Source organism: Ursus maritimus, unplaced genomic scaffold (assembly GCF_017311325.1).
Source record: "Ursus maritimus isolate PB19 unplaced genomic scaffold, ASM1731132v1 scaffold_4, whole genome shotgun sequence".
Classification (NCBI taxonomy): domain Eukaryota; kingdom Metazoa; phylum Chordata; class Mammalia; order Carnivora; family Ursidae; genus Ursus; species Ursus maritimus.
This window is the reverse complement of record NW_024426552.1, coordinates 56,285,920-56,293,904: the sequence shown is the minus strand read 5'-3', so window position 1 is coordinate 56,293,904 and position 7,985 is coordinate 56,285,920. Positions and strand designations below refer to the sequence as shown.

General features: G+C 36.8%; 1 protein-coding gene across 2 annotated transcripts in view; it reads left to right on the top strand.

Moving 5' to 3' along the window:
- The first annotated feature begins 1,644 nt into the window (after positions 1 to 1,644).
- BTLA (B and T lymphocyte associated) overlaps positions 1,645 to 7,985 on the top strand; it is a 61,123-nt gene continuing 54,782 nt past the window's right edge. The window contains exons 1-3 of one of the 2 annotated variants that reach the window (XM_040621235.1): positions 1,645 to 2,997; positions 3,206 to 3,276; positions 4,519 to 4,604. The gene's annotated coding sequence lies outside the window, so the exon portion shown is untranslated. Of the gene's footprint in view, positions 4,605 to 7,985 lie in introns of both variants that reach the window. The other variant, XM_008706592.2, reaches the window with a different exon arrangement.

Genomic DNA, 7,985 nt, shown 5'->3' with positions numbered 1-7,985 from the left:
TGATTGTTTTCGTAAGTTGATACCACCAAAATTATTTTATATTAAGGATTCAGGACTATTTCTCCAATTGTGATTGCATAGTAGAATATTAGCCTTTAAAAGGGTCTCTGTTGAATCACATCAGTATGTAGGTCTGGATGTAGTTCAGAAAGGTCAAATGTATTCTGTGGGACAGCGAAAGAGTAGGACCAGAATGCCCATTAGGACATTCTCTTTATACTTTGCCTCTTGTCCCTGTTCTTTCCATTCTGCACATAATGGAATGGCTAACCCTGCCTTTAAGGAATCTTAGTTGTTGTGTTTTTTTTTCTCTCTTCTCATCATTTAAGAATACTCTCCTTACTTTCAGTGCCCCTTTACTTTTCTCCCTTTTCCAATTGTAGTTCAGTTCTTATATTGCAAGGGAGTCTCTCTAATAGAGATAATGACTTGGTGGAGTTAAGGTGCTGTCTGATACGGTATGATATGGAGATACAAACATGGGCATCATCCCCTAATATACCAGGTATCCTGCTTGCTCATAAAGCCAGCAAGCTCTTTTTCTTTCTTATTTTCCAACTTGATTTTACTGATATATTCTATTTTTGAATACCTTCAATCTAAATGATATCCATTATTAGATATTATCACATGGTCCACCTTTGTTCCCAGTTAAATCTTACCGAAAGTACAAATAACCTCTAACCTTTTTAAGTTAGCAGTCTTATTTATCTCAGTCACTACCACTACTGGGTGGCATAAATAATTTTGCTGGTCAAACCTTTTTAGTTTCAGATATTTTTTCCAATTGAAATCTTCATAGGGATCCTTAATACATACAACAAAAATGGATTTGTAATGATATAAATGTGTTTTTATAAGTTCATAGGATTTTTATGACAACATGGGTTGTTTTGATGAAATTGAAATTCAGATTATGGATGACAATCTTAAAAGCCTTTGCAACCAGTTTACTTTTTATATTAGCTTCATGGTATTTTTAAATGTCTGATTTGTATAAATAGTAGCAATTGGTAATAGTTTCTTTCTTTTTTTTTTTTTTTTGACTTTTTATTTTGAAATAATTTTATATTTACTGAAGCATCACAAGTCCTATATATCCTTCCCCCGGCTTCCTCTAATGTTAGTATCTTCCATAACCATAATTATGTTTATCAAAACTAAGAAATTAACATTGATACCATACTATTAACTAAACTGCATATTTTATTCACATTCCCCCGGTTTTTCCACTTAATGTCTTTGTTCTGTTCTGGAATCCAGTCCAGGATACTACATTGCATTTAGTTTTCATGTCTTAGTCCCTTCTAATCTGTGACAGTTTCTGTCTTTGTCTTTCATGACCTTGATACTTTCAAAGAGTAATGATCAGAAATTTTGGACAATGTCCCCTCGATTTGGATTTACCTGATGTTTTCTCATGATTAGATTGAGGTTAAAAATTTTGAGAAAAGGGATGCCTGGGTGTAAACATCTGCCTTTGGCTCAGGTCATGATCCCAGTGTCCTGAGATCAAGTCCCACATCAGGCTCCTTGCTCAGCGGAGAGCCTGCTTTTTCCTCTGCCTGCCTCTCCCCCTGCTTGTGCTTTCTCTCACTCTCTGACAAATAAGATCTTTAAAAAAAAAAAAATTGGAAAAGAATATCACAGAGCTGGTGTGCCCTTCTCTTTGCATTATGTTAGGAAGCAGTTGGTTAAGGTGGTGTCTGCTAGGTTTCTTATCTTCAGATTCCAATGGTTTATTGCTTGTAATAGGAATACAACTGACTTTCATATAATGATGTTGTGTTCTGCGTCCTTGCCAAATTCGTTTTTAGTTCCTGTTGTTCGTTGCAAGTCCTTTTAGATTTTCTACATAGATAGTCATATCTTCTGCAAATATAGTTTTACTCCTTTCTTTCCAATCTGTGTATCTTATATTTTTCTTAATTCATTCAACTGGATATGACTTCCAATACAGTGTTGATTAGGAGTAATGTGAGTGGACATCCTTACCTCTTCCTGATCTTTGGGCAAAAGCACTCAGTTTCTCACCATTAGGTAGGATGTTAGTTGTATATGCCATTTATTAGGTTAAGGAGTCTCCCTTCTGTCTCTAGTTTGCTGAGCATTTCTATTATAAATGTTCGATTTGGTCAAATTTGTCTTCTGTATCTACTGAAACAATCATATAGTGTTTTGTATTATGTTTGTAATAGGGATTACATTGATTGTTAAGACAGCCTTTCATTCCTCAGATGAACCATGTATTATTTTTATATACTGCTGGATTCAATTTGCTGAAATTTTATTGATGAATTTTACATCTATGTTTATGAGGGATATTGTGAGTGGTTTTCTTCTCATGTCTTTGATTTTGGTTTTACAGTAATGTTAGCCTCATAATATGAGTTGAGAAGTTTTCCTTCTCTATTTTCTTGAAAATACTGCATAGAATTAGAATTTTCCTGTAAAACCATCTGGGCCTTGAGAGTTTTTGGAAAGTTTTAAATACAGATACAATTACTTTCTTTATACCTACTATTTATTCTTGAGTTTGATAGTTTGTATTCTTGAAGGAATTTTGTTCTGTAGTGGAGATAGAGGGGAAGAATCTTGGTGGAATTTCAGCCTCGTGCAGAGCTGCTATTCCCCTACCCTGGGTCTCCACCACAGTGGATATTTCTTAGGGTTCCTTCTGATCTTTTTTGTGAGTGCCAGGTAGAGTGCCAGTGGAAGAAGAGCCTATGAGACAATGTGGACTCCCCCCAGTATCTTTGGTCCCAAGGGTTCACAGTTTTTGCCATTCTGGAGTCTGCCTTCACCTGTTTGCCGGCTATTCCAGCTATACTACCTCAGGTGGGCTTATGTCACCTCTCCTTTTTCCTGCAGGAAAGACTTTGGATCGGTTGTTTCCTTTGCAACCTTAGGTCTCCTGTGGATTCACATGAAGTCTTAAATTTGAAGCCAGTTTTATTCTTTTTTTGCTGCAAGGATGGAAGAAATAACTTTTTCCAGGTCTCTGCATCTTGAGGCAAAAGTCTTCATGTTTTTTTAACACCGATTTCAAGATATATTCAGTTAAGCCAAGTGGTGGTTATTTTTATTCTGACCTCTGCACATGAATGACTTATCCTGAAAATACAGGATAGTGTGATAATGACTTGAGAGCTCCCAAAGCACTCTGCAAAATTCAGTTGTTTAAAGAATGTAGTTTGTTTTGTAGGATTTGGACTTCTATTTGAAGTAAGGAGAGACAACCAAGCAACTTAAGTCTAGATTCTCCTAAAGTATTAGGTAAGTAAGAAAAACGGTCTTGTTAGAAGGAATTCTTTTACAAGCACATGAGCTCTAGTAAGTTTGATTCATAGGTAAAGCTTACTACTTGTTAAGCTACAGGATGGAAAATGCTTTGTATTTATAATTTATACTCTTTCTACGTCCAAACAAGGGAGCATATTCTTGCAGTGAAAAATTATATATGCCTGAATTGAGGTCAACCTGGTCTGATGAGAGTATAGAAGTAGGCCAAAAACACCCATAGAGGGTGAAATTAAAAACTTCCTAGAAGAAAATATAGGAAATATCTTGTGACCTAGAATGTAGAAGTCTTAAACATTACCAGCCGTTCCCCTTACCCAGCATGAACCATTATGCAGAAAATAAATGAATTTTACTATATCAAAATTACAGATTTTAAAAAGACAATACAAACAAATTTAATAGACAAATGGTAGTTTGGAAGGGGATATTCATAAAGTCTAAAACTGATAGGGGACTCATCTTTTTAGACTATGCAGGGAAGTCCTACAAATCAACAACAGAGAACAATCAGGGTGTCAGTTAATCTTTTGTATAACAAATTACCCCAAAATGTAGTGACTTAAGAGAATAATAAGCACATATTATCTCTTACAGTGTCTATAGGTTAGAAGTTTGGGAGTGACTTAGCCGTTTCTGGGTCAGGGTCTCATGATGTTGCATCATGCATGTTGGCCATGGTTACAGGTACTCGAAGGCTTGACTTCACATTCTAGAAGATCCACTTCTAAAAAGACTCTCTCACTTGCCAGAGGACCAGCAGGTTGGTGCTGGCTGGTAGCTACGTCTTACCTTGTGTACCTCCCCATAATGTTCCTTAAATGTCCTCAGGACATGTCAGCGGGCTTCCCCCAGAGCAAGTCATGTAAGAGAATAAAGCAGAAACCGTCATCTTTTATGACCTACTCTGAGAATTTACACACTGTAATTTCCTTAATATCCAGTTGGTTACGCAGATCTGCCCTACCCAGTGTGGAAGGAAACAACACAAAGACGTTAATGCCATGAGGCAAGGATTACTGTGGGCCGTCTTTTAGATTCACTAAGTCCACGAATTCTAATTTTTTTTAAATATAAAATATGTTTGAATAGGCAATTTATAGAAGAAAACCCCCAAGAGCTAAGAACTGTATTAAGATAAACTTACCAGAAAGATGTTAAAGGAAGATGCTTCTTTATACCTGTTTAGTTGGCAAACATTTGTTTTGATAATGACAGGCATTCAAAGACATGTGAAGATATTGGAACCAACCCTGTGCACTGCTAGAGTGTGAACGGATTCAGCCATCTTAGGAGAGAATCTGGTAGGTAGTACCTCGTCAAATTAAGAATGTCTCACTCTTGAGTGTATAATCAAAGAAACGGTTGCAGAAGACCTTATAGGGATGTATTAGACAAACTCAGTTTTCCACCTGTTTCTCATGTAGAACACTTTACTTCTAGTTACCAAATGTGTAGAAGTTTTTTCCAGCACCAAGCAGTTTTCTGTGACACCAGTTGGGTGTCCCCCAATTTAACTCCATTCTCACTACCTGGAGATAGTATCAGACCCACAGGTTAAGGGCTCCATCCCACAAAACTGTGCCCACCCTACTTCAGATACCAACAGTAAGTGATAGGTCCCCAGGTTACAAATTATGTCTGATTTGGTTACAAAATTAAAGGTTCCCACAATATCCTCAGATTCGATTAATTTGCTAAAGTGGTTCACAGAACTCAGAGAAACACTTATGTTTACCAGTTTATTAAAGGATATGATAAAGGATACAGATGAACAGCCAGATGAAGAGATACATAGGGCAAGGTCTGGGAGGGTCCTGAGCACAAGAGCTTTTATCCTTGTGGAGTTGGGGTGCCTCACCCTCCCAGTGTGAATGTGTTCAGCCAACTCGAAGCTCTCTGAATCTTTTACTACTGAGGTTTTCTGAAGACTTGCTCACATAGGCATGATTCTATTTCTAGTCCCTCTCCCCTTTCTAGAGGATGAGGTGTGGTACTGAAAATTCCAAACTTCTAATCATAGCTCAGTCTTTCTGGTGACCAGCAGCCAACTAAGAACCATCCAGAATCACCTCAGTAGAACAAAAGATGCTCTTAGTGTTCTTATCACTTAGGAATTTCTAAGAGTTTTAGGATCCCTGTGTCAAGAACTGAGGACAAGGACTAATCTATATATTATTATTTTACTAGGGGATGGTTGTGAGGTTGCCTTTGCTATATTGTTTGTGGTAACAGGAGTTGGAAGCGATCTGGCCATTTTCATTGGTAGGGTTACAAGGTACTGTACAGCAATTAGAATAGATAAACATGACACAATATGGATAGGTCTTAAATACAGTTCTGAATCAAAAAATTGGATCTCAGTTATTTCCTTTGTGGTTTCTGCTGTTTTCCATTTTTATTTGGCTACCTATTGACGTTACAAACTTAACATGTCTAAACCAAAACTCCCAGTTTTATATCCACTACCAAACACCAACTACCACAACTGGGCTGCTGACAGTAAAAACCCAATCTTCTTCCAATCTTCCATCTCAGTTAATGTCATTACTACCAATCCAGTTGCTAAGCAAAAAATCCTAGGAATCATCTTTGCTTCCTTTTTCTGTCCATGCCTACACTAGTAACAAATACCACGTGTCAGTGACAAGTCCTGTTCCCTCTACCTCCACAGTACATCCTGGCGCCTGGGATTCTGCATATTGAACCAGCAACTCACATGATTCTAATGCAGGAGATTCATGGATCACACATTGAGAAGCCCTAAGAAACACTTTGTCCTGCTTTTAATTGAGTAAACTTCCTTTTTGAATAATTTGGGGGCTTGAGAGAGAAAAATTAGAAGATATTTGGGCTTTTTAGAATAAAAGTCCTTTTCTTGATTCCATTATTAATCAGTGAATCAACAAGTCTCAAATGATAATCCTTTCCAGATTTATCTCCAATACAGTTGGGAGCATGAACGTTTTAGTAAACAGGAGATAAGTAAGTACTGGTCTCTAGAGTTAGTATTTAATTCCCAGTTCCCTTTAGTTGTGTAAACTTAGTCGGGTTGCTTGCCTTTGAACCTCCAGGTTCCTCACCTAGAGAATAGCAATTTTCTAGCCATAGAGTTATTAAGAGGACTGAATAAGATAGTACATGTAAAGCACTTAGTACAGTGCTTTACCTTTAATGTTGCTGCTGGTATGATAATGATTACTATTGCTACCACTCTAGAACTGGTTTTGAGGTTACAAGTATCACATACATCCAGCAGAGGGCAGTAGAATAGCACAAACTTTAAGTACTCAAGCATACTGGAGATGGCAGTTACTGAAATCACTTCTCCCTGTCTTGAATTTTTTTTGTAATGGAGGAAGGAAATGCATGATGTTGCTGAACCTCCAATATGTTTGAGATTCTCATCCCTCCATTTACTGAAAAACCGACACATCCAGTTTATTTTGGTTATTAACCCTTTATCAGCCATGTGGTTTACAAATATTTTTCGTTTTTATAATTTGCAGTTTCAATCTCCTAACACCTCTCTTGACCTTCATATCTACCTTTCTAAAATGAGGGAAATGGACTAAAATTCTTTTTGTCTTATCAAGGTATAATTGATCAAATGATGATGTATTTAAAGTGTACAAAGTGGGGGTGCCTGGGTGGCTTAGTTGAGTGCCCAACTCTTGATTTCGGCTTAGGTCATGATCTTTGGATGGTGGGATCAGGCCACATCTGGCTCTGGCTCTCAGAAATCTGCTTGGGATTCTCTCTCCGCTCTCTCTGGCCCTCCTCCCCGTGCCCCTCCCCCCAGCTCATGTGCTTGCTCACACTATCTCAAATAAATAAATAAATAAAATCTTTTTAAAAAAGTATACAAAGTGATGATTTGATATATAAATAAATTGTAAATGAATTCTCACAATTAACAAATCCATCACCTCACTCACATATTTCATTTTGTGGGAGGTGATGAAAACACTTAAAATCTACTCTCTTACCTAAATTTCAATTATACAATAAAGTATTAACAACTATAGTCACCATACAATACATTAGATCTTGATATGTTATTCATCTTATAACTGAAAGTTAATATGCCTTTTCACCAATCTCTCCCTATTTCCCCCAGCGCCTGGCAACCACCAATCTGCTCTAGTTCTATGAGTTTGATTTTTTTTTTTAATTTCCACATATAAGTGAAAATGTATGTTATTCATCTTCTATCTGGCTTATTTCATTTGGTGAAATGCCCTTCAGAGTCATCGTATTGTTGCAAATAACAAGATTTCCTTTTTAAAGGCTGAATAATATTCCATTTGTGTGTGTGTGTGTGTGTGTGTGTGTGTGTGTGTGTGTGTATCTTACATTTTCTTTATCCATTCATCCTTTGAAGGATAGTTAAGTTGTTCCAATATCTTGACTATCATAAGTAATGCTACAATTACAATGAGAGTACAGATATCTCCTTGAGATAATGATTTTGTTTTGTTTAGAGTATACCCAGAAATGAGATATATGGATCATATGGTAGTTCTGTTTTTAATTTTTTGAGGAACTTCCAACTTGTTTTCTATAGTGCCTGTACCAGTTTACATTCCTACCAACAGTGCACAAGGTCCCTTATCTCCACATCCTCATCAACACTTATTTCTTTTTGATAATAACTGTCATAACAGGTGTAAGATGATATTTTA